The sequence below is a fragment of the Protopterus annectens genome, chromosome 1.part1, assembly GCF_019279795.1.
Source record: "Protopterus annectens isolate FY-2018-M chromosome 1.part1, PAN1.0, whole genome shotgun sequence".
Lineage (NCBI taxonomy): Eukaryota > Metazoa > Chordata > Ceratodontiformes > Protopteridae > Protopterus > Protopterus annectens.
In genome coordinates, this window is record NC_056726.1 from 1,476,537,964 (window position 1) to 1,476,564,206 (window position 26,243).

Consider the following 26,243-nt stretch of genomic DNA (forward strand, 5'->3'; position numbering starts at 1 on the left):
TGGCAAACTCGGATCCAAAAGCTCCAATCCAGTTGGCTGGATTGGAGAAGGCGCTGGTAGTGAAGGGGTAAAATGGGATAAGGCTTTCTGACCCAAAGGGGTAGGAGCCAGAACACCCATCTGAATTTGTGCTGAGAGAAATTTCTTCATCATCCAATCCACATCTGCTTTGGTGAGACTCCTGGAAGGATGAGAGGAGGCCAACAAAGGAGATTAGGACAGTCTTCTTTCCATAAATTGAGATGGAACCTTGGACAGCACCAGGTCAATAGTAGGGGAGTAATGGGTCTTTGGAAGAGTCCTTGGATCCAATGTACTCCGATCCGAAGAAGTCTTTCGTGATTCCAGCATCAGCTTCAGAGCAGAAGCATTTGGATCCAACTTCAATTTCTTCTTTGGGGGTTCCATAGAAGATGGCATAGAGGATCTGGATGGATTAGGGGACTTCTTAGCAGTCTCCTTATGCTTGGATTTGGGGGATTGAGCCCCAATAATTGCCTCAGAAAATGCAGAGGGTAACAATCCCTTTTAAAATCAACTTGTTTTTTCAATCCACTGCTGCTAGCAGATTAAAGTTTCTACATAACGAGCAATCGACATTTAAGTGGTCAGGGCCTAGACAATATACACATAAATTATGTGCATCTGACAGGGGGAGTGTATGACCACACTTAGAACATTTCTTAAAGCCCAAGGGCTATTTCTCTGACATTTTGGTAAGAGAAATATTAAAATTACAGAAAGATGTAAAAAGATTTTTTTTTTTTGGGGGGTGGGGGGTAAAAAAAAGAAGTACCAACAATGGTGCGAGAGATTACATGAAGTGTAAAAAGTTCTATAAGAAATAAATGGGATTTAAACGGGATTTAAAATAGCAGATACCAACAATGGTAACACAAATGGAATACACACAAGGTATAAGAAAGGTAAAATTAGAAGATTTATGGATAAATTAAATACACTTATTTGACTTTCACTCGAGAGCTTTGGTAACCACGTCTACTTTGCGAAAGCAGCAAATGAGATCTGAGGTATGTTTGAGGTTGGTGCATTATGGGTGGGGAGGAGCTTGAGAGCTTTTAGGTTACCACGAGCTATAGCAAAGGCCGAGTCAGATCAGAGAATCAGATCCAAACCCCAATGGTTGAGGAAAGAATGAAAATTGACATCAGATCTCCCATTATAAAAAAAAATAACAAAAAACTATTACTCAAACTAAAACCCTGCTCCACCTCCACAGATAATCCTCCCCTCCAGAGTATCTAAAACTAACTGAAGAAGACATAGCCTACCTTATTAGAGTGCTCATCAGTAGATCTAGCTCCGAATCTTATGTACCCATCTTATGGAACAGGTCCAATGGAGCCCCAATACCCAAAGGAGGTACTTCCACTGACTTCTCTAACTTTCTTCCCATAGAAACAGCTCCTAAACTTTCTCCTACAAAATAAATTGCTAACCAACACTCAAAATGGCTTTTGTCCAGGCCATAGTAACACAACTGCTTTAGTAGAGATTCAGGGAAACTTCTTTCTTTGATATTCTTGGACCACTCTAAGGTTTCTGACATGGCTGCACATAACAAATTTTACCACATTTTTACCATAGGATTATCATCACACTCACTTCAGTGGTTTACCAGCTACCTGTCAAACAGGCAGCAAGCTGTAAAATGGCAAGACTCCATCTCTCCATACTTGCTCATCAATACAGGTGTTCCTCAACGACCCATCCTTGGTCCATCCACCCCTCTCTAATATACACATTAATGACCTACATACCTATTCCAGGCAAAGCACACTAATCCAATATGCAGATAATTCCATCATCTGCTCCTTAGACACCCTCCCAAAACTTCAGCAGATCACCCAGAAGCATTCTCATCTATTAAAAATTGGCTTACTAATGCCCACCTACTACTAAATAAAAAAAAAACAATAACAAAAAAATCTCATCTTCTTTACTCATACATCTTTCCATTACCAACCAGATTTCAAAATTCACTAATTAAACAATACGACCATAAAAGTAATTCCCCATACCAAACTTCTAGGAGTCACAATAGATAATAATCTAATATTTGATCTACACATATAAAGCAATTTCAAAAAACTCACAAGAAAATGAGCATGCTTTATAGGAACAAACAATTCCTGGGTACATCCATCAAAACTATTTTAACTTTGACCTACCTTCTACCCTCATTTGTATAAGGAGCACCAATTTGCACCAACCTGCAAGCTTCACTAAAAACAAAACTTTAAACCTGCTATAACCAAATTGCTAAGTTCACAATGGGAGCAACATTTTACTCACATCACTGCATAGCTTTGTAGCTACTCAAATGCCTCAAACACCCCCACCATATCTCCTACCTATAACTTATAACTGCCCAAAAAAATCATCCACAAACCAGAATCCTGCCTAGCCCTTAGCTCAATACTCAGCCTATACGTCTCTAAATGATTCTTAAAATTTGAAGTCAACCTGCTCCTCTCTGTTTATAAACCTGACAAATCTCAATGCCAGAATCTTTATCCTTTCTCCAGTGCCAAAACCTGGAACACCCTACCCCTGTCCATTAGGAGTAATTCTAACCGCCACACATTTAAAGACTCGCTGAAGGAATTCTTATCAAAATCATGGATCTGTTCATGCTCCAAGCCAGGCTAACATCATACTAGCACCTCCATGTCCCCTATCTCTGCTACCTCCACCTCACCTCTTCTCACCACCCCTTACTCTGTCACGTTACAATCCAACCTCCATCTGTGCACAAGCCTTCCCATTTCATATCCCATGCTACTCTATCCCTCTTTCAACTACTTATTACTAATACCGTCTTACATCCCCCTTCTCTTCTTCATCCCTTTCTTACTCTCCTTTTTCTCCCTCCCAAGCCCTAACATCCCCTCTACCACTGTTCTTTCTGTAATCACTACTATCATCTTTTCTCCCTGAAGGGAATGTTACTAGCTCTTATCTTCTGTTTTCTATCTATAAAATAGCTCTTCCATATAAAAAGCTATTTTATAGGGAATTAACATATATCAATAAATAAATGTCAATAAATAAATAATTTATCCTCTATTCAATCATTTACTTCTACAACTTACACATTTCAATGCAATGAACTATCTCTGCTTATTTTTCAATACATTGTAAATAGCAGAAATCTTTGTGTACTATTATGACAATATAATTTGTTTGTTTAGTATTAAGACTTTCGATTGTACTACTGTGCCTCTACACTGTTTGTATCTGGAGCTTTTCTCCCTGGGCCTGTGCTAAGAATGGGTACACCCGACCCAGTCGGACTTTCCTGGTACACAAATACCAATACATAAAAAAAAAGAGAGAGAATAATGACTTTGTATCAGTGTTAACACTTTCCCTGTTATCTTCAAATGTGAATGGTCTCTCACAGGTATAGACAAAAAGGAAAGAATATTTAATGATATTAAGAAATGCACAGTACAAATAGCAATGCTACAGGAGACACATTTGGAAAGAAATGAGCATGTGAATTTGATAAAGAAAGGATTTCAGGATGGATATTCAACAGAATGTCAGAGACAAAGGAAAAGAGGATACTTGCATTAATTAACAGAAAACCTCCAATAGTGACAGAGGTGGAAAAAAGATAATAACTGAAGATATGTGGTAGTAAGGGGCTACTGCCAAGAGATGAAGATTATGCTGGCATGTATTTATATTCCACCTAAAACTTGTATTATAGAGCTTAAAAATTTGAGAGAAATAATTAGCTTTCAGCGTGGAATATTACTTATAGGTGGGGAATGGAATTTGATTTGCAACAATGTGTATGTATCTGGGAGGCCAGGAAGGGAAAATATAACAAAAGAGGGTAGATTCCTGAAGAAATTTATTAAGATATTTGGTATGGAAGACATGAATTCAGTAGTAGGAACTTGGAGAGAATTTACATATTATTCACCAAGGTACAATAACTGGGCTACACTAAACAGAAAATATATTTCACAGGAGCATGTGCATTTAATTGAGAACTTTGACACACATCCATGAATGAAATGAATGTAGGATATGGAAAATCCTTCTGTAACAACTCACAGTATTTTCTGAGAGACTGAGAAATGTCATTGTTGTCCAACTAAAAACACTAGCACATTTTAGCAACTGTCTCAGGGAAACATAGCCCCCCACAGAAAGAATCATAAACAGAGCTCTCCTCTAAATCTGAATCAGAAATCTGAGGAGAAAACCCTTTATCTGTCCCTTCATCTTCTTGTTCAGAATCAGAATCTTGAAACTCTTCAGGAAAAGAGGTATTCCTATTTCTATTACCAGAAACTACTTTACAAGAAGGATCAATAGCTAGAATTAAACCCTGAGCCAGACACTGGAAACTAATCCTACCCAAGGAATTTTCAGAATGAGTAGACACATGCTTAGTTTTCTGTTGTTTTTGTTGCTGACAGGAAAAACGGGGCCAGCCATGTTCCTAATAGCAGCAACAGCTTCTCCAGGGATGGGCAGAGCATTCTGACACAACACAGAAACCTTCCCTGGTCCCTCTCCCGGGACTGACAACAGTGGCTTTTTCTTGCCACTGAGGGGACCCTAACAACCGCAGAGGACAAGGCTAACCCCTGGTACAAACATCTGGTGTGGATGCTACACCAGAAGAATCCAGGGTAAAAGATAAGTGGTCTGAGGTACAAATGGATACAGCAGAGTCACCCACCTGCGAATGAGGCAAATTGCTAGCCTGCTGTGGTGGCAAAGGCTGTTTAACTTTTTCTTTTTGTGGCTGGAAGAAGGACTGACCATGGGACTGGTAGTTTGTTCTATGGTCAAGACAAAAATGGTACCTCTTTCCTAGGGAAGACAAGCAGCAAATGGCAATATAAACTACAAGTCTTTAATAGTCACTTTTCTCACAGGAAAAAACACAGTAAAAACTGAAAAATTATATGGAGCTGCTTACTGCTTGCTGTGATTATTTGAAGTCTTCTTAAGACACTCAGACTGTTTGCTGCCTGGATTCTGCTAAAATTCAAAGTCTGGTTATATATTTGCATTCACAGTCTGTTGCATACAGAAACTTGCAGAATATACACTGATGAGAGAATATACTTTGCAGCATCAACTTTAGAGCAGTAACAAATAACGTTTTATAATAAACCAAACTGACTAACGTTGCAGCTTAAAGTACTGTTCCAACTTTACTTCTCATATAGTACAGATGATATGAGAGATATAACATTTACCTCAGGACAAATGAGTCCCTACCATACCTCTAATATAACTGGATTCATACAGCTCTTTATATACACTTTTAGTCATGCATAAACATATAGATTTCCTCTTGATATTCTATTTTGGAGAATTGCTCATCCTGTAGAAACAATACTAATTGTTGCAGATGCTGATGCAAACTGCTGACTTGATAATATTATTTTTAAGCTTCCTTGTTTAACAATGTCTTGCAAGAGACCAGCTTTTCTGACAGTGTGAACATCCTGTATTCTATTTGGATCTTTGTATAAGAACATCTGTTCTTTTGCCAATGCTGATAACAGTGTCCTGTTGTCCATGCAGAAAAACATGTTTTTGAGGAAACACATTATCACAGTGTCATAAACATGTCCTGTTATTTAAGGAAACATATTGTGTCCATTCTTTTTATATGCAGAAAAACATGTCAGTGTTCTTTAAAAGCAGATTTTGCATTTTTGCTCTTGCATACATCCTGATTTTAAGTCTGTAAGGGAAAAATGTCCATTCAGCAGGTTCCTTATTTTCCAAGCCATGGTCATTTAGTATGGCTACTGATCACATATTACTAAACTCTGTTTCTGCATTTAAGCAAGCTTTTTCTTTTAGCATATTTACAACAGAATTAATTTCAGCCTTATATTCATAATATCTAACAATTCCCTCTGTTTTTAAACATACTCAAAACATTTTATGTAGAAAACACATTAAGAAACAGACCTATAGTCTTCTTTTGATACAAGTCAAAATGCAATTTTACATAGTTAATACAATGATATTAAGTATTACTACCAAAACTGAATGTATTTAAAACTTTTTCTTTTGCAGACCATTCTGTGAAAATATTTTATCAATTGTGAGCTGTGTCTGCTTTAATGTTATTTTTTTTAACTTGATCAATTTATTCTTTTGCAATCACAGAATTCAATTTATGACTTACAACTGTTTCATTAACTCTTTGCAACTGTTGAATTAACTATAAGAGACAAGAACCATGTGCTACTGCAAGCATTTATACACTGCTGAAAATATACAGTTTAAATGTCATTTTAACCATAACATTGTGGTCATGTCTTTGAACTGCTCATTAACGTCTTGGTTGACAGTGAAGTGAACATAAAGTACTGAACTGGGCTTAAAGAATGCTATGTACATATTAGTCTAGTAGCTGTATGAGTACAACATTTTAATATATTTTTTTCTAACTGGGGTAAAACCAGTGATGTTACAACTTGACAAATTACTTTTGAACTTATTACGATGTATCCTGTACAGTATGTATTTACACAGACTGTTTGCTATTTATGCATTTCAATTTACTAGGTATCTTGGACCCATTTTTTTCTTTAAATATGTTTTTTTCACAAATATTCATTACTAGATATTAATTTCATTTGTACTGAATTCTTCTGCATTTGTACATACAAAGACTGTAAAGTACATTTAGTCTAATCTTACAAATTTAATAACATTAATATTAAGCAAAATTTTGGAAAATGTTTATGTCTCTTTAGAAATATCTAGTGGAATTGCCACCAGAGGCATATGTCCTGTTATTACTCAACAATTAAAAGTATTCATGCTTTTTTATACCAACATTGTTTTGCCAAAAACATATAGTGTGGAGTGACCAATCTTGTTCAGTTTTTTACATATCTTTTCTCTCTCTTGTATAGCTGTAATCAATTTTAAGCCATCTCTTGTTTTTTTAAACCATCTCTTGTATAGCTTTACAGTTTAACAGGTTGTAAATACAATTTAATACTAAACAATACAATAATAACCATTATGATAGCTATTAACAACTTGTAAAATATCTTATCCTGTCAGGTTTAATCCAGTTTACCAGTATTTTTAATACACTAATACCTGTTCCCCCCCCCCCCCAAAAGAGTATTGTCAAGAAGGAATGAGATATTATTTTCTTCTTGTAGCTTTATTTCTGACCCTTGTTATTTATTTTTTCTGTAGCTTTATTTCAGACCTTTGTTGTTTATTTTTTATGTAGCTTTATACTGTCAGTGTAAAACTGAGAAAGTACCCCCCCCCCCCCGTAGTACTGCAGCACTATTTACCTGCTTTATGCTGTGAGAATAGAATGTATGTCAGCCCAACACTTTGGTTATACATTTATTTTATTAGGTTACTAAACTATAGACCTTTGTCTGATTTGATCATTTTTATAAAGCTTTTGCTGTTTACTACCACTAGTAGGCATTTAAACCCTTCTGCACAATTGATTTGAACTGTATGTATACTGTAGCCCATTTGCTGGCTGTACTTGATGCAACTGAGTTTTTTTTTCTTTTAACATTTACTTTCAAACAGATTATCAGTGACAGCTATGCACAATTGTGGCATTTTATTACAATTACTAAATAGTGTTGCATGTAAACATTTTAACAATTATGTTTAAATAACAATGATGTTTTAGAAAAACTCAAGCTACTTGTCTGGCAATCAGTCTTGTTGTTTACCTCATCTTTCCAACATTTCCTGTAACTATTCATCTAGTCTAGGAAGATCTGAGCTCACATTTTATATTCTGTAAACTATAGCTATTTTTTTTGGCATTTTTCCTTTAATGTGATTGTGATTTGCATAACTATGCATTTATACTACATTACAATTAGCTTACATGGATTTCAGTATTTTTTATTATTTATTTATTTAACTATTTAACTGTCCTGCCATTAATTTTACAAAAACTGTTTGAATAATACCATCTGTGATTTTCTTTTTAAAATTCAGAACTTTAACTGTTTGGTGTTACTATATAATTATAAACAAATTGTAAAAATCAAAATAGATATTAGTTTAACCAACACATGTTTATATTTAGATTATTTATATTTGCTGATGTCTGCCTTTTGCTTTTGTGTATTGTAAACAAATGCACTCTAGATGAAAAGAACATACATGCATGTCTGTCTTGTATCTGTGTATCTTTATACAAGCATGTCAGTCCTGTGACTACTCTTATTAACTATTTTCATTTAATTTTTATACACTAGAACAGTTTTGTTTACCTTTTGACTATGCTAAGAATGGCAGTCATATGCTCTACTTTACTGTAGTACTGATAGATGTCTTGCTTTAACTGAATGAAAGTAAAACATTTAAAAATGATTTGCCCCTACCATCCTAGCATGTATGCTTAACCATTTTCAAAACATAAACATATTATAAAATATATTTCTTTTGCACAGATTAACTGTGTATGCTGGAAGTTCCCAGTCTTTGTCAGTTCAGCTAATTTATTTCCTTTATCCTGCAACTGCTGTTGAATTTCCTGTAATGTTGTATGGTTTTTCTGACATTCTTTAGTAAGCTGTTCTGCTGAATTTGAAACTCCTATGCACTTTTGAAAAGATATGTGTATAACTTGTCTAAACTTCCTGAACTCATTGTGTCTGTCTTTTAGAAGTTTATTACATTCCTTTGTAACAAAATGTACTAGAGGTTCTATCAGTAAATGATTTGACTCACATGTGGTGACAGGACATAACTGTTCAACATCTGAATATAATAGAAACACTTTACCCTTAGTTAATTCTTTATCATGAACAGGTCTGTCTTCACAGTCTATCTTTTTAGCAATATGATGGAATACTTTTTTATGGCATAATACACGAAATGCAGTTTTTGTTGAAGCACACAATAAACATTTGTAATATTCCACATGGTTTTCTTTGAGATAGCAGTCAAATATTGTAATACATTTGCATAATGCCTTACTATCAACCTGCCCTAATAAGGTTTTACATTTACTAATGTGCTGTGTATATCAACATTGCAATTTACTAAAGTTTGGTTTATTACTGCATGAATTATAAATAATATCCATACTGTCTAATAATATAGAAACTGTCTAAGAATATACAAACTGTCTAACATCATCCACACTAAATATGTGAAGCAGAAAAAAGTCTTACCAGTTAGCAAGAAAACAGGTAATCAGGCTGTTTTTGCTGATGGCTAGAAATTTTTCAGTCACTTGAGAAGCTGGTGAAGCACAACAGGCAGCGGACTGCTGTACAAGTGGATATTCACCTTTTCTTGGAGAATTTATGGCACTGCGAATTTCTTGAACTAGTCTCACTCTGGATTTTAGACGTCTATAACACTTTACTACTGCAGGCTGCATAAACTGGAATACTTCTGTTTAGGATTTACACATACGTACAAATGTTAGTTACTGCAATATAACTGAAGTGACCCTCTGCAGGGCTTACCATCACTCCCCCTGTGTTTGAATGCAGATTTTAGGCTCAAATGCAGGCTAGCGTGCCATTGAAAAATTATATTGATCTGCTACTGCTTGCTGTGATGATTTGAAGTCTTTTTAAGACACTCAGTCTCGCTGGCTGGATTCTGCTAAAATTCAAAGTCTGGTTATATATTTGCATTCACAGTCTGTTGCATACAGAAACTTGCAGAATATACACTGATGAGAGAATATACTTTGCAGCATCAACTTTAGAGCAGTAACAAATAACTTTTTACAATAAACCAAATGGACTAACATTGCAGCTTAAAGTACTGTTCCAACTTTACTTCTCATATAGTACAGATGATGTGAGAGATATAACATTTACCTCAGGACAAATGAGTCCCTACCATACCTCTAACATAACTGGATTCATACAGCTCTTTATATACACTTTTAGTCATGCATAAACATATAGATTTCCTCTTGATATTCTATTTTGGAGAATTGCTCATCCTGTAGAAACAATACTAATTGTTGCAGATGCTGATGCAAACTGCTGACTTGATAATATTATTTTTAAGCTTCCTTGTTTAACAATGTCTTGTAAGAGACCAGCTTTTCTGACAGTGTGAACATCCTGTATTCTATTTGGATCTTTGTATAAGAACATCTGTTCTTTTGCCAATGCTGATAACAGTGTCCTGTTGTCCATGCAGAAAAACATGTTTCTGAGGAAACACATTGTCACAGTGTCATAAACATGTCCTGTTATTTAAGGAAACATATTGTGTCCATTCTTTTTATATGCAGAAAAACATGTCAGTGTTCTTTAAAAGCAGATTTTGCATTTTTGCTCTTGCATACATCCTATTTTTAAGTCTGTAAGGGAAAAATGTCCATTCAGCAGGTTCCTTATTTTCCAAGCCATGGTCATTTAGTATGGCTACTGATCACATATTACTAAACTCTGTTTCTGCATTTAAGCAAGCTTTTTCTTTCAGCATATTTACAACAGAATTAATTTCAGCCTTATATTCATAATATCTAACAAAAACCACTTTAAAGAACTTTGCCCCCCACCCCAGTAAAATAAACAATTTCTCCACAGAAAAACTGGTTTCTGGTTACTTTACACAACTTTTAAACTGACAGGAAAAAAGAGTACTTCTATTAACAAGTGCAGTGGATATAAAAAGAGTACACACTCCTATTAAAATGCCACGTTTTTGTGATATAAAAAAATGAGGCCACAATAAACCATTTCAAAACTTTTCCCACCTTTAATGTGACCTATAACTTGTACAATTCAATTGAAAACAACCAAATCTGTTAGAGGAAAAATATAAAAAATAAAAAACGTACAATAAGCTGGTTTGATAGGTGTGCACACCCTTAACGTAATACTTTGTTGAAGCACCTTTTGTTTTAATTACAGCATTCAGTCTTCTTGGGTAGGAGTCTATCAGCATGGTATATCTTGACTTGTCAATATTTGCTCACTCTTAGGTTCATAGGTTGGTACTAGACTATCGGCCCTAGGGCCTATACAAGCCTAGCCAAACAATTCCCCGGATATTTTTTCCCACAATATTTACTTCCCTGGACCCCTGTTTAGCAGGGTGACTGATGTGATCCCCGGGGTAAATTTCCTATCTCCCATCCAATCGTCAAGGTTACTTTTGAAGAGGGCCAAGGAGGTGCTCTGCTTGACATGTACGGGCAGTCTATTCCAGAGTATGGGGAGTCTCTGGGTCAGGAACCTATCCCTCCAGCATGTTTTGTTCATTGTGATGACAAGGTTTAGATCCCTGGAATGTGTGGCTCTGAGGGATTGGGATTTCTTTAAGTGGAGCATGTCTAACAGTTCAGGGTTTGACATGGCCTTGTATGTTAAGCAGAGATTGGCTCTGAGTAGACGATATGCCAGAGAGTATAGCTGGAGTTTTTTAGACTGTCAGCACAGGGCATCTGCTTTAGGCCTGTGATTCTTTTAGTGAGGTATTTCCATTACGTTTCCAGCTGCTGCAGATGTCTTGAGAGCTACATACCAAATGGGGCATTGTACTCTATAATGGGTCTAATGAGGGATGAGTACAGTGGGACAATGACCTCCTTTTTTCTGGATGAAAAGCCCTTAGTGATGAGGTGTGCCACATAGAAGGATTTCCTGACTGTTGTGGCAATGTGGTTATCGAAGGTGAGACCACTGTCCACCTGTGTCCCTAAGTCTCTCATCACACTTTCGGTGTTTAGTGTACTGCCACCTATGTGGTAATTCATGGGTACACAGTTTTTCCCAAAGGGGTTAACTATACATTTCTTGGCATTAAGCAGGAGCCCATAGCTCTGGCACCAAGCATTTGTTTCTGTAAGGCCCTTTTGTAGAATATCCACATAATTTGGGGATTCAATAATGGCTCCCAGTTTACAGTCATCTGCGAACTTTGTTAGCTAGAGTCCCTTAGTGTTGGCCTGTACTTCAGAGAAGTAGATGCTAAACAAGAGTGGTCCCAGGACTGAACCCTGAGGTACTCCACTTGTGACTTGTCTGGAGCTGGATTTGGAGTCAGCTACTTTTACAGTCTGGGTTCTGTCAGTAAGCCAGTTGGCAATCCATCGAGTGACATAGGGATTAATGCCCAGCTTAGTAAGTTTATCTATGATTCCAGAGTGGGGGATGGTGTCGAAGGCCTTGGCGAGGTCCAGATAGGCTGTGTGGACCAGCTTACCCTCGTCCACAGTTCTGGAGACTGATTCAAAGAAGTCAGTCAGGTTCAGGAAACAAGATCTGCCCTTCACGTACCCAAACTGGGTGGGGTCCAGTGTTTGAAGGTTGCCAATGTCTTTGTTTATAAGTTCCATAGTTCATAGTTTAGTACTAAGCTAACTGCCCTTGCGAACCATTTTAAGCCTAGCCAATTATCCCTTGTGAGACTCAAACCCTGCATCTTGTGTTTGTAAGGCAAACACCTTAGCCATTAAGCCACCCTCCCAACCCCAACTCTTGTGTTAGAGAAGCTAACACTTGTTAAAGTTGAACCAGCTAATCTGGCTCAATTGAGGTTCTTAACATGAAAAACAGTTTTGCTGTTTGCTCCAATGTCTACAAGAAAGGTATCTGATGTGCAAGCTCTTATGGTGAATCAGCACTAGCTTATTTTCCATAGGGACTGGGTTTCTTTGAGAACTAATCCTTCTTTTATGCCTAAAGTGATATCCAAGGTTACTTTAAGCCAAACTATCTATCTCCCCAGTTTCGTTCCTGAACCTAAAAATGAGGAAGTGATAATATTCCATACCTTGGATGTCAAGAGACAACGTAGTTACTATCTTGACAGAATGAAGTCATTCAGCTCTTCGATCAGTTGTTCATTTCTTGTGAGGGTAGAAAAGATGGACAATCTGTATCAAAATGACTCTCTATTGAAATACCGACAGTCAGAATGTTGAAACTCTGAAAATAAAAAAGATGGAAACCATGGGCGAAGAGCGCATTTTGAAAATTATTCTTCTTTAATCATCTTTTTACAGGGGTGGGGCAAGTCACCTTGCACCCTTCACAACCCCCAAACTTATATATATCAACTTCAAGATTGCCACATCTCAGAGAAAAGGCAATATTCAGAGAAATGGTATCTCAGACTTGGTATATGCAAGTCTGATCTTTCGGCCATTCGATCTCCATAATTCAGAACTCCCTCTTCAACGTCCACACATTTCCAATGGTTATCATCAAAACAGGCTATTTCCAAATGGTTCTCGAAGGCTATTACCTTTTCTATACTCCTCATGACAAGTCTATACCAGGCAAGGTGAAGCCCCACTCTACCAGGGACTTGGCTTTATGGCTTTTTTGGAAAGGGTTGGATTCCACAGGTTTTCTAGAATCTGCTACTTGTTCTTCTGTATGTACTTTTACAAAGGACTATAAGCTTGATTCCTTTTCTAGGTCTAGATCAAGTTTTGCTGGGGCCATTCTACAGGGGGTCCTCGACCCTTCTCCTTCCTTCTTCCAAATATAGTTAGTTATGATAATCTGCCCATATAGCTAAGGCTACTGCAGCAGTGATTAATATGAAGAACATAGTACAGCTGCGTAAGTTGAACTTACCATAACTGTACATGTTCGAATGATCACTACTGCAATAGCTGCTCCCTGTATCCCCCTTGTTTTTTTTTATTTTATGCCAGGGTGCAGACATTTACTCCACGACAATGTGTTCCATGCCCTTGCAGATCAGGCTCGTCAGACTGATGGGATGGTAGTTCCCAGGATCCAAGGTGGATTGCCCCTTGTGGAGTGGGATAACTGTAGCTGTGCGCCACTCAGTGGGCACGAAGCATAAGGTGAGGCTATGATTAAGCATGACACTTAGGTGAGGTGCCAGTTCATTTTGTAGTTCATGTAGTACACAGCCCGAGATGTTATCTGGTCCCATGGATGCTATATTCTTAGCTTTGGAGAGTGTGGTTTCTACTTGTGTGGCTGCGATTACCGGAATTTGGCAATCTTTTGGTATTGAGATGGGCCCTTTAGGGGGTGAGGGGGGTGAAGTTGGCACTAAATCAGTCTGCCAGGATATTGGCAATATCCTTGGGATCAGTATATTTAATGCCATTCTGTTGTAGCTCAGAGCAGATCTAAGCATTGCTATTTAGATTCTTGTCATAACTATAGAATGCCTTGTGGTTGTCTTTGGAATCATTGGCAATTTTATTTTCGTAACTAGCTTTGGAGGATTTTATGAGGGATCTCAGCTTCTTACGAGGCTGGTAAGGGAGTTTTTTGCATCCTGGGATTTTCTTCTTTTCTGCAACAGTTTCTTCCATCTGTTGTATAGTTTGTTTATGGCAGGGACCACCAGATTGTTTTCCTTTTTTTGGAGGAGAGCGTCTTGGTTCTTTTTGGGATGGCACGATTCATGCACGAGTGGATGTGCACGTACAGTGCCTTAGTGTAAGATTCAGCAGTCGAACTTTCAGCTCCCGTCTGCATGGGTGCCATGAAGTTTGTCACTTCTGACTTAAGTAGCATGAAGTTGGCTTTGGTTCATAGGTTCATAGGTAGGTACTAAGCTGTCTGCCCAAAGGCATTTATAAGCCTAGCCGGAATGTGTTAGCTTTTGCCACCCCCTTAGAACTTTCAGCTCCCGTCTGCATGGGTGCCATGAAGTTTGTCACTTCTGACTTAAGTAGCATGAAGTTGGCTTTGGTTCATAGGTTCATAGGTAGGTACTAAGCTGTCTGCCCAAAGGCATTTATAAGCCTAGCCGGAATGTGTTAGCTTTTGCCACCCCCTTAGATTAGTTCCCTGTGCCTCTGTCCAGCACAGCCATTGAAGTGATCCCCAGGGTAAACTTCCTGTTTCCCATTCACTCGTCAAGGTTTCTCTTGAAGAGTGTTAGCGAGGAGCTCTGCCTAATGTAGATTGGAATCTTGTTCCAGAGCATGGGAAGTCTCTGGGACAGGAATCTATCCCTCCAGCATGTCCTATTTATTGTTGTGGTGGGGTTCAGATCCCTAGAGTGTGTGGCTCGAGCGGATATGGTTTTCTTTAGGTGGAGCATGTCCATCATTTCTGGGTCAGACATGGCCTTGTATGTCAGGCAGAGATCACCTCTGAGTAGGCGGTATGTAACCAAGTACAGCTGTAGTTTCTTCAGTCGAGCTGCATAGGGCATCTGTTTGAGGCCAGTGATCCTCTTGGTGAGGTACTTCTGTGGTCCTTCCAGCTGTTGCAGGTGTCTTGTAAGGTACATCCCAAATGGGGCGTTGTACTCTATGATTTGTCTGATGAGTGATGCATAGAGGGGCACAATGACCTCTTTTGATCTGGATGAAAACCCTTTTGTGATTAGGTGGGCCACATAGAAGGATTTTTAACCACTTTGGCAATGTGATTATCAAAGGAGAGATTACTATCTACTTGGGTCCCCAGATTCTTTATTTCGTCTTCCATATTTAGGGGGCTACCACCTATGTGGTAATTTGTGGGTACTTTGTTTTTTCCAAAGGGGATGACTATGCACTTTTTGGCATTTAGCTTGAGGGCCATGGTTTTGACACCATGTATCTGTCTCAGTGAGACCTTTTTGGAGGATATCTGTGTCAGCCGGAGACTCAATTATAGCCCCTAGTTTGCAGTCGTCTGCGAACTTGGTCAGCCATAGTCCTCCTGTGCTTGCCTGTACCTCTAAGAAGTATATGCTGAACAGGAGGGGTTCTAGAACTGAGCTCTGGGGAACGCCACTTGTAACCGGTTTAGAGTCAGACCTAGCTCCCACATTTCTTACCATGTGGGGTCTGTCCGTGAGCCAGTTGGCAACCCATCTTGTGACGTAGGAGTTTATGTTCAGGCTGGTGAGCTTGTCTATAATACCAGAATGGGGAATGGTGTCAAAGGCCTTTGTGAGGTCTAGGTAGGCTGTGTGGACCACCTTTCCCTCGTCTATAGCCTTTGTAACTGTCTCAAAGTCCACCAGGTTTAGGAGGCATGATCTGCCCTTAACAAAGCCGAACTGGGTAGGGTCCAGTGTTTGGAGGTTCCCAATGTCTCTGTTAATGAGATCGATGATGATGCACTCCATAGCCTTGCAGACCAAGCTAGTCAGGCTTATAGGGCAATAGTTCCCGGGGTCTGTTGTGGCTCCACCTTTGTGGAGCGGAATAACTGTTGCTGTGGGCCACTCTATGGGCATGTAGCCTGTAGAGAGGCTGAGTTTGAACAGTGTGTTTAGGTGAGGGGTTAGTTCATCTTTGAACTCATGTAGGACGCAGCCTGGGACACCATCCAGTCCCACTGATGCTGTGTTTTTGGCTTTGGAGAGGGCTGTTTTAACCTGAGTGTCTGTGATTTCAGGGGCACTAAATTCTTCTGGTATGGTTATGGGCCCTTTTGGGGGTGAGAGGGAGATGATGTTTGCACTGAACCTGCCTGCCAGGATGTTGGTGATATCGGTCAGTTCAGTGTATTTTGCACCATTCTGCACTAACTCCGAGCAGATCAGGGAATTGCCACTTAAATTCTTGACATAGGTAAATAATATCTTGTGGTTATCTTTGGAGTCCTTGGCAATTTTTCTTTCGAAGCTAACCTTGGATGATTTTATGAGGGATCGTAGTTTCTTGCTGATACTGATCAGGGATGTTTTTCCTTCTTGGGATTTTACTCTTTTCTGTACTAGTTTCCTCTTTCTATTGTATAGCTTGTTTATGGCAGGGGTCCACCAGACTGGTTTCCTTTTCTTGGAGGAGTGAGTCTTGGTTTTGCTTGGGATAGCACGATCCATGCATTCTTGTAGGTGCCCATAGAGTGCATTAGTAAAGGATTTTGCAGCTTGGGCAGCATTATCCTTTAGCATGGGGAATTTGAAACTTTCCACCTCGGTCTTAAGTAACATGAAGTTTGCTTTTGAAAAGTATTTCAGTGTGGTTTCTTTGACCAGGGGTGGGGGTGGAATGTGGATATCCAGAGTGATTAGTTTATGGTCAGATCTAACCAGTGAGGGGTTGACCCCCGGTCACCCATGTTGGTGATGACCAGGTCCAATATGTTGTCACCTCTGGTGGGAGTGCTGACCAGCTGATCCAGGGTGTTTGAGTTTAGAAATTCTAGGAAATGTTGGACAAAGGAATTAGTACTTGAGTAGTTCTCTCAGTTAATGTTTGGGTAATTGAAATCACCCAATATCAGGGTGTTTGGAAGGACCTTTATGTTTCTCAGTGTTTCCAGAAATGTGGAATGGGGGTCCTGGGACATGGTGGGTGATCTGGAGCAAGCTACAATTTGAACTGCAATTCTGCCCATTGCTAGTTGAACATGGATGATCTCTGAAGCATCGTGCTGTGCCACTAACCTGGAGGTGTGGGTATCCTTGATCTATATGGATACACCCCTACCTTTTGTATTTCGGTCCGGGTTTTGTGGCCGAAATGTATGGTGTGAGTTGTAGCCTGGTAGTGCTGCAGTGCTCTCCGGAGCCTTAAACCAGGTTTCTGTTACTGCACATATATCGATTTTCTCCATACTGAGGAGTGCCTCAACTGCGTGCATTTTGAGGTTTGGACTTCTGGCATTCAGTAGCATTACCCTCAGTTTTTTGTTACTTGTGCTATTTATGGTGGTGGGTTTGTCTTTTGAGCCTTGCCTAAAAAAGGCACTATGGGGGTGGCAAGAGCCTTGGCCAGTATTCAAAAGCCTAAGGGTGACAGGTGTAAGCTACCTCTAGCAAAGCAGCGTGACTTGTTGAGCATGTCATCTCAGGCTGACAAACACTGGATCCCCTTTGAATGACACCAAAAGCTTAGCCAGTTGTTGAAATTGATATTTTTTTCTTTATACCATGGTATCATTCTTGGTGAGGGAAGGATGCTACTCAGGGTCAGGGTCATACCGGCCTGAGCTATGTGATTAGAGAGCTCTTCCATGTCTCTTTTCATGTAGTCCAGGGAGGTACGGCTCAGGTCATTCACACCAACATGGACAATGACAGAATTATATTTGTACTTGTTCTGGAGTGAGCTTGTGTTACATGGCGGATCCTGGCACCCAAAAGGCAGCTAACAGTAACCTTCTCCTTGTTTAGCCTAGTGAGTGGGCCGTCAGTGTGCCTGACTACAGAGTCACCTATTACTAGTGTGTTGGGTATGTTATTTTGCCTTAAGGGCTGTGATTGCGTGGCACACTTTGTGAAGTATGCGTTTCATGGTTTGTGTTGGGGGGGGGTGGAGGTTGCTTGGATGTCTGCTTTGGAGGTCTCTGTTGCTTTTGCAGGTTTTTATTTAGAGCCTCTGAGTACGTTTTTGTGTATTTACGTGTGTTTTTTACCGGTACTGGTTTCATAGGTCTCTGGGAGACTGGTGGTGTGATGCAAGTGATTCCCTTCTCCTCTTGACTGTCTGGTTCAGTCTTGGGTTGAGAGAGCTTAGCCTCCAGTTTGGCTGTATAATTGCATCTCTCGCATGTATTAGTGTTTGGTGGTAGGAGGGGAGGGTTGTCTGTGTACATGAGGCAGCTGTAACATTGCCTCAAAATGCACAGATTCACCAGTTGGGCTGGAGAGTACACCTGAAACTGCCCTATGGACATGCCTGGATAGGTACAGTGAGCAGTTTTACTGATTGGCCGGTAAGGTCGAATAGAGAGCCTTGTCCTTCTCTACAGTATAGGGGGGTCTAGTGCTAAGGTTTATTAGTGCTTGCTATGAGTTTTGAGCAAGTGCTGGGCTGAGAAGTGAATGGTTTGAATGCTTAAGTTGAATGTTTCTCTAGTTCCAAGGGAAAAATTGAAGAGTAGACTTTGTGGAGCCGGGAATAGTTATACCCTAGCTAACCGGGGCTGCCCGGCACGCAAAACTGCACTAATGCGGGTTTTATGGCAGGGAAATGAAAGAGATAGAAATTAGCCCAAAATGGCCAATAAACTACTAATTTCTGGGCTGAAACCACTCCTCTAGGGACAGATAGGCTGCTCAAAGCTCCCCTCTCTCACAGGTGAACAGAAAAACTTCCTTCTATCCAAGTAAGGTATGGGCAAACACAGAAACTTGTAACACAGCCCTGAATTCAGCACTCACCTGAAAACTGGACTATACTAGGTTAGAAAGGCAGGAAAACAAGTATATTTTTGTTTTTTTTTCAGAAAATAAAGCAGATACAATAAAAAACACTTTAAATGCACAGAAATGGCTATCACACTTGAGTGTGTAGCCTACAACAGTTAAACACGTAATTTAAACACAAAAACAACTTTGTTAAAGTGCAGGCAGTAAAATAAGTACAATATGTAGCTGAAACAAGCTTTTTAAATCACAGAAACTCTAAAAAAATCGGCGTTTTAGGCGGAATTAGCTAAAGGCGGCAAGAAAATGCTGAAAAATTATACTTAATCACTTCAAAGTCTCTCTTTTGTCTGTCTGCTGCTGAAGAACTCTGCAGGGGACCAGGCAGGAGCTTGCTGAGCTGTATACAAGCACAAAAACCTTGCAAATGCGGGTTTTATGGCAGGGAAATGAAACAGATAGAAATTAGCCCAAAATGGCCAATAAACTACTAATTTCTGGGCTGAAACCACTCCTCCAGGGACAGATAGGTTGCTCAAAGCTCCCCTCTCTCACAGATGAACAGAAAAACTTCCTTCTATCCAAGTAAGGTATGGGCAAATACAGAAACTTGTAACACAGCCCTGAATTCAGCCCTAACCTGAAAACTAGACTATACTAGCTTAGAAAAGCTGGAAAACATGTATATATATATTTTTTTTTTCAGAAAATAAAGCAGATACAATCAAAAAAACACTTTAAATGCATAGAAATGGCTAAAATAATTGAGTGTGTAGCCTACAGCAGTTAAACAGGTAATTTAAACACAAAAATGACTTTCTTAAAGTGCAGGCAGTAAAATAAGTACAATATGTAGCTGAAACAAGCTTTTTAAATCACAGAAACTCTAAAATAAATTGACATTTTAGGCGGAATTAGCTAAAGGCGGCAAGAAAATGCAGAAAAATGATACTTAATCACTCCAAGTCTCTCTTTTGTCTCTCTGCTGCTGTAGAACTCTGTAGGGCATCAGACAGGAGCTTGCTGAGCTGTATACAAGCACAAAAACCTTGCAAATGCGGGTTTTATAGCAGGGAAATGAAAGAAATAGAAATTAGCCCAAAATGGCCAATAAACTACTACTTTCTGGGCAGAAACCACTCCTCCAGGTACAGATAGGCTGCTCAAAGCTCCCTTCTCTCACAGGTGAAAGTACAGTTGTGTACACTTACCATAAATTTAGATGTTCGAGTGTATTCACTGTTGCAGTCATTACATTTGGATAATCTGCTTGCAGGTTGCCCTCAGTCGGCCTGATTAACAAAGTCTTGGGTCCTGCTTCGGTTGCTGTCCCTTCTTCCATGACGTCAGGTCGTCAGGGGTATAAAACATGCAGCCGACGCCATTACATCAGTTTTTCTTGCCCCAGATGTCAGGTGCCCCTCTAATGGGAAGCAAATAAACATAAAAACACAAAGATATACCTCGAACAAAAAGCAAATACACTAAAAAGGCTTTTAAGCATAGTAAAGGAAAGTAGAGGTATAGCCAGAAGAAGTTAGGGGGCTGGAGGGAGGGTAACCAGGATTGCAACAGTGAATACACTCGAACATCTACATTTACGTTAAGTGTACACAACCGTACTATGTTCTTCGTGTTTCACTGGTGCAGTCATTACATTTGGGTAGATTCCCAAAGCTATGGTTGGGAGGAGGAGTTTAGGGCCGGCTATAAGGCCCTGCAAGACAGCAGTGGCAAAGCCAGCTCTGAATTTAGAAAAAAATGGCAAATGATAATGCTTGGTGAAAGTATGTACATAACTCCAGGTACCTGCTTCTAGGATGTCCCTGGTAGGAACACCTCTGAGAAAGGCTGCAGAAGTAGATGCAGCCCTGGTGGAGTGAGATCTGATCCCCTGGGGGATAGGTTTTCCATAGTGCTTATAGCAAAAATGAATGCAATGGCTTATCCATTTAGAAATGGTTTGTTTTGAAATAGCCTTCCCCTCTGCCCCTGCAGCAAATGCTACCAGCAGTTCAGATTTTCTTTGAGGTTTAGTCCTGTCCAAGTAGAATCTAAGTTGTCTGTGCACATCCAAGGAATGTAAAATCCATTCCCCTTTGTTCTGTGGATTGGGAAAGAAGGTTGGCAAATGAATGGACTGATTAAGAGCCACACTGGATACCACCTTGGGCATGAAGGATGGATTGGTCCTGAGTGACACCCTGTCCGCATGAAAGATGATGAAAGGCTCCACCGCCATAAGGGCCTGTAATTCAGATATCCTTCTAGCTGAAGTGATTGCTAAAAGGAAAGCTGTTTTCCAAGAAAGAAATTTTAAGTCTGCAGTAGCAGCTGGCTCGAAAGGAGGTAGAGTGAGTTTCTCCAATACAAAGTTAAGGTCTCAGGCAAGGGTTGGAGCTCTCATGGGTGGTCTCAAATTCTTGGCCCCTCTGAGGTACTGTTTGAGCAGAGGATGAGAGAAGAGGGTAGATTATGTGTTATAATGAGCTGAAATGGCTGAGGCATGGATTTTTAATGGAGGAAAAAGACAGGCCCTTGTGAAGCATCTCAGTTAAGTATTGCAAAATCTGAGGTAAATTGGGCGCTGTTGTGCTCATCCCTTGAGATTGGTTCCAGGCATAGAATCTTTTCCATTTTTCAGCATAAGATTTTCTGGTACTAGACCTCCTTGCCACTAAGATGACATCCATCACAGGTTTGCTGAGGGATAATAAGGGTGAGTTTAAGTAATTAGCCAGGTTGCAAGGTTCAATGTTGGAAGCTGAGGGTGCAGAATCTGGTTCTTCTGCTGAGACAGCAGGGAAGGGATCTGAGGCAGGTGCCATGGAGATAACTGCGACACACTGCACATGAGGGGGTGCCAGTGTTGGCGCGGCCAGTCTGGAGCAATCAAAATCATCCTTGGTTTGTCCTGTTTGACTTTTAGTAGAACTTTGGAAAGCAGAGGCAGCGGGGGGAAGGTTCATAGGTTCATAGGTTCATAGGTTCATACTAGGCTATCTGCCCGAGGGCATTTACAAGCCTAGCCCATAGTTTTGTGGCTTACGCCACCCCTTTAGTATGGGGAACTATACCCATTATTTTGCTGTGCCTCTGTTGAGCAGTGACACTGAGGTAATCCCTGGGGTATATCTGCGATCTCCCATCCATTGGTCAAGATTTCTCTTGAACAAGGCCAGCGAGGTGCTCTGCCTCACATATACCGGGATTTTATGCCACAGCATAGGGAGTCTTTGGGTGATGAATCTATCCCTCCAGCACGTCCTATTAGTAGCCGTGTCGAGGTTTAAGTCTCCCGCCCTTGTGGCTCTGACGGATCTAGATTTTTGAGGTGAAGCATATTCATCAAATCTGGGTTTGACATGGCCTTGTATGTTAGGCAAAGGTCACCTCTGAGCAAGCGGTAGCGACTGAATAGAGCTGGAGTTCTTTCAGTCGGGCAGCATAGGACAGATGTTTGAGACACTTTATCCTTTTGGTGAGGAACTTTGTGGCCTCTCCAGCTGCTGCAAGTGTCGGGTCAGATACATTCGAATGGGGCATTGTACTCAATCATTGGTCTGATGAGTGATGAGTATAGGGAGACTATGACCTCCCTTGATCTAGATGAGAATCCCTTCATGATAAGGTGGGCAATGTAGAAGGTCTTCCTAACTACTTTAGCTACATGGGTGTCGAATGACAGACTACTATCAACCTGGGTCCCCAGGTCCCTGATAACTTCTTCTGTACTCAGTGGATTGCCACCTATTTGGTAGCTAGGGGTAACCTTGTTTTCCCGAAGGGTATGACTATGCATTTTTGGCATTTAACTTTAGGCCATGGCTCTGGCACCAGTTATCCGTTTCTGTGAGACCCTTCTGAAGGATATCTGTGTCAGATGTGTTTTACTATGGCCCAGTTTGCAGTCATCTGCAAACTTTGTCAGCCATAACCCTCCTGTGTTTGCTTGTACTTGGAAAAGTAGATGCCAAACAAGAGTGGGCCCAGGACTGAGCCCTGTGGTACACCACTTGTGACAGGCTTTGAGTCTGACATGGCGCCAGCAACTCTGACCCTGTGGGTTCTGTCACTCAGCCAGTTTGCAACCCATCTTATGATGTATGGGTTAACATTTAAGCTGATGAGTTTTTCAATGATACCCGAGTGGGGTATTGTATCAAAGGCCTTCGCCAGATCGAGGTAGGCTGTATGGACTGCCTTTCCCTCATCAATGGCTTTGGTGACTGTTTCAAAAGTCAACCAAGTTTAGAAGGCATGATCTGCCTTTGACAAAGCCAAACTGGGATGGATCCAAAGTCTGCAAATTCCCTATGTCTTTATTTATGAGGTCCATTATGATCCTCTCCATGGCTTTGCAGATAAGGCTTGTCAAGCTAATGGGCGGTAATTTCCAGGGTCGGTGGAGGCACCGCCTTTGTGAAGTGGGACCACAGTTGCAGTGCGCCACTCCTGGGTGCGTATCCAGAGGTAAGACTATGATTAAACAGCTGTCCTAGCTGTGGGTTTAATTCCTCATTGAGTTCGTGGAGCACACAGCCGGGGACACCATCAGGTCCCATGGATGCTGTGTTTTTGCTTTGGAGAGAGCAGTTCTCACTTGGGCGTTGGAGATGTTTGGGGGCTGCAATCGCTTGGTATAGATATCTCTCCTTTTGGGGAGGGGAGAAGTTTGCACTGAACCTGTCAGCCAGTATGTTGGCAATGTCTGTAGGATCAGTAATCTTCACATCATTTTGAACTAGTTCTGAGCATATCTGGGAGTTTCCTCCCAGGTTTCTAACATAGCTAAAGAAGGCCTTATGATTGTCTTTCGAGTCTTTAGCTATTTTTCTCTCAAAATTTGCTTTGGATGATTTTATGAGAGCTCTTAGTTTTTACTTATAGTGATCAAGGGTGTCTTACCTTTTAAGGATTTTGCTCTATCTTGTAGTAGCTTCCTCCTTTTGTTGTAGAGTTTGTTTATGGCTGGGGTCCACCAGAGTGGACGCTTGCCTTTGGTACAAAGAGTCTTTGTTTTGCTTGGGATTGCCTTATCCATGCAGTCCTGCAGGTGCTGGTAGAAGGCATTTGTAAGTGATTCAGCGGCTTGAGTACTGTTTTCCGTCGGCTCGGGGCCTTAAAGGAGACCACACTAGTCTTTAGAAGTGTGAAGTCGGCTTGAGAAGTTCTTTACTGTGGTCTTTTTATTTCAGGTGGGGTGGGATGAGGACCTCCAGCGAGATTAGTTTGTGATCTGATCTCACCAGTGAGGGGTATACTTCCGGTGTTGAACATTGTGCTCCCATGTTCGTGATGATGAGATCAAGTATGTTTTCTCCTCTTGTGGGGATGGTGACTAGTTGTTCCATGGCATTTGAGTTTATGAATTCCAGGAACTTTTGGGCTAGGGTGTTTGGGCTTGAGTAGTGTTCCCAGTCTATATTAGGGTAATTGAAGTCACCTAGTATGATGGTGTTTGGTGATACATTTATCCCTCTAGTGTTTTCAGGAAGGCCATGTGAGGTTCCTGAGTTTGTGAGGGTGGCCTGTAACATGCTACAATTTGCAGAGCAGTCTTGCCTATGGTTAATTGCACCTGGATGGTCTCCGATGCATCGTGCGTTGCCACCAGTCTTGAGGTGTGGGTGTCTTTGATGAATATGGATACCCCCTCCTTTCTTGGTATTGTCCGGATTTTGGGGCGGAGCATGATAAGAGGTAAAACCTGATAGTGCTGGGGTGCTCTCAGGAGCCTTGAACCAGGTTTCTGTCACTGCACAGACATCGATGTTCTCCATACTGAGAAGGGCCTCGAGTGCGTGCATTTTGAGATTTAGACTTCTGGCATTGAGCAGCATTACCCTTAGTTTTTTCCTTTTTGTGTTCTAGGGTGGTAGGTTTAGAATTTGAGCCTTGCCTAAAAAGGCACTATGGGGTGGCAAGAGCCTTTGCCAATATCCGGAATCCCAGGGTGACAGGTGCAAGCCGTCCCTTGCGAAGCAGCGTGGCTTGTCCAGCATGTCATCCCAGGCAGACAGACATTGGATCCCCTTTGAATGACACCAGAGTTTAAGCCAATTGTTAAAGCTGATCATCTTATCTCTGTATTGTGGCATCATTCTTGGTGAAGGTAGGATACTGCTCAAGGTCAGGGTCATACCTGCCTGGGCTACATAATCAGAGAGCTCCTCAATGTCTCTTTTCATGTAGTCCAAGGAGTGCGTCTCAGGTCGTTTACACCAGCGTGGACAATGACTGAGTCATATTTGTACCTGCTGTTGAGAGACCTGAGTGCTTGCGTTATGTGGCGGATTCTAGCCCGACAGGCAGCTTACTGTGACCTTCTCCTTACTCAGTCTGGTGAGCGGGCGTCAGTGTGTCTGACTATGGAGTCACCAATGACTAGTGTGTCTGGCATTGTGTTTGGCCTTAAGGGCTGTGACTGTTTGACACTCTGACTGTGAGGTCTATGTGTTGCAGGTGTTGTGTTCTGAGGTGGTGGTTGTTTGGGTGTCTGCTTTGGTGGCCTCTGCTGTTTTGGTAGATTTTTGATCAGAGCCGAGTATGTCTTTGTGTGTTTATGTGTATGATTTGAGGTTGTGATGGTACTATGTGAGACTGGGTCTATAGTGTGTGTGGTAACCTTCTCCTCCTGACTGGTCTTGCCAGTCCTATGTTGAGAGAGCTCAGCCTCCAGTTTGGCCGTATAGTTGCATCTCTCGCATGTATTTGTGTTTTGTGGGAGGAGGAGAGGGTTGTCTGTGTACATGAGGCAATTGTAACATTGCCTCAATATTCCCAGGTTCACCAGCTGAGCAGGAGAGGACACTAGCAACTGATCCTCGACATGCTAGAAGGACTAGACAAAAAACTTTAAAAGAGATTCGGGGACGTGGTGACCGAGAAATGGGGGTTTGCCTTTTGGGGTGCTATCTATAAGAGTGCCGTATCAAGGTAATAAGTACTGTAGGAGCAAGTGCTAGGTTTAACAGATAGAGAAAAGTCTACTTGGAGTCAAGTAGAGATGATCTTTCGGTATTAGAGAAAGTGCTAGTAACAGGGATGCTTAAAGGTAAGATTGAAAAGAATGCACTCTGCAGTGTGCACTAGAGAAGTTAGATATGAAAGTAGGTAACTTGAGTTTTACCTGTTTTAAAAAGTTAAGGTTTAGTGGAGAGTTACTATTTTTAAAACAGCAAGATGGACTGAAAGGGGTGGTTACTTTT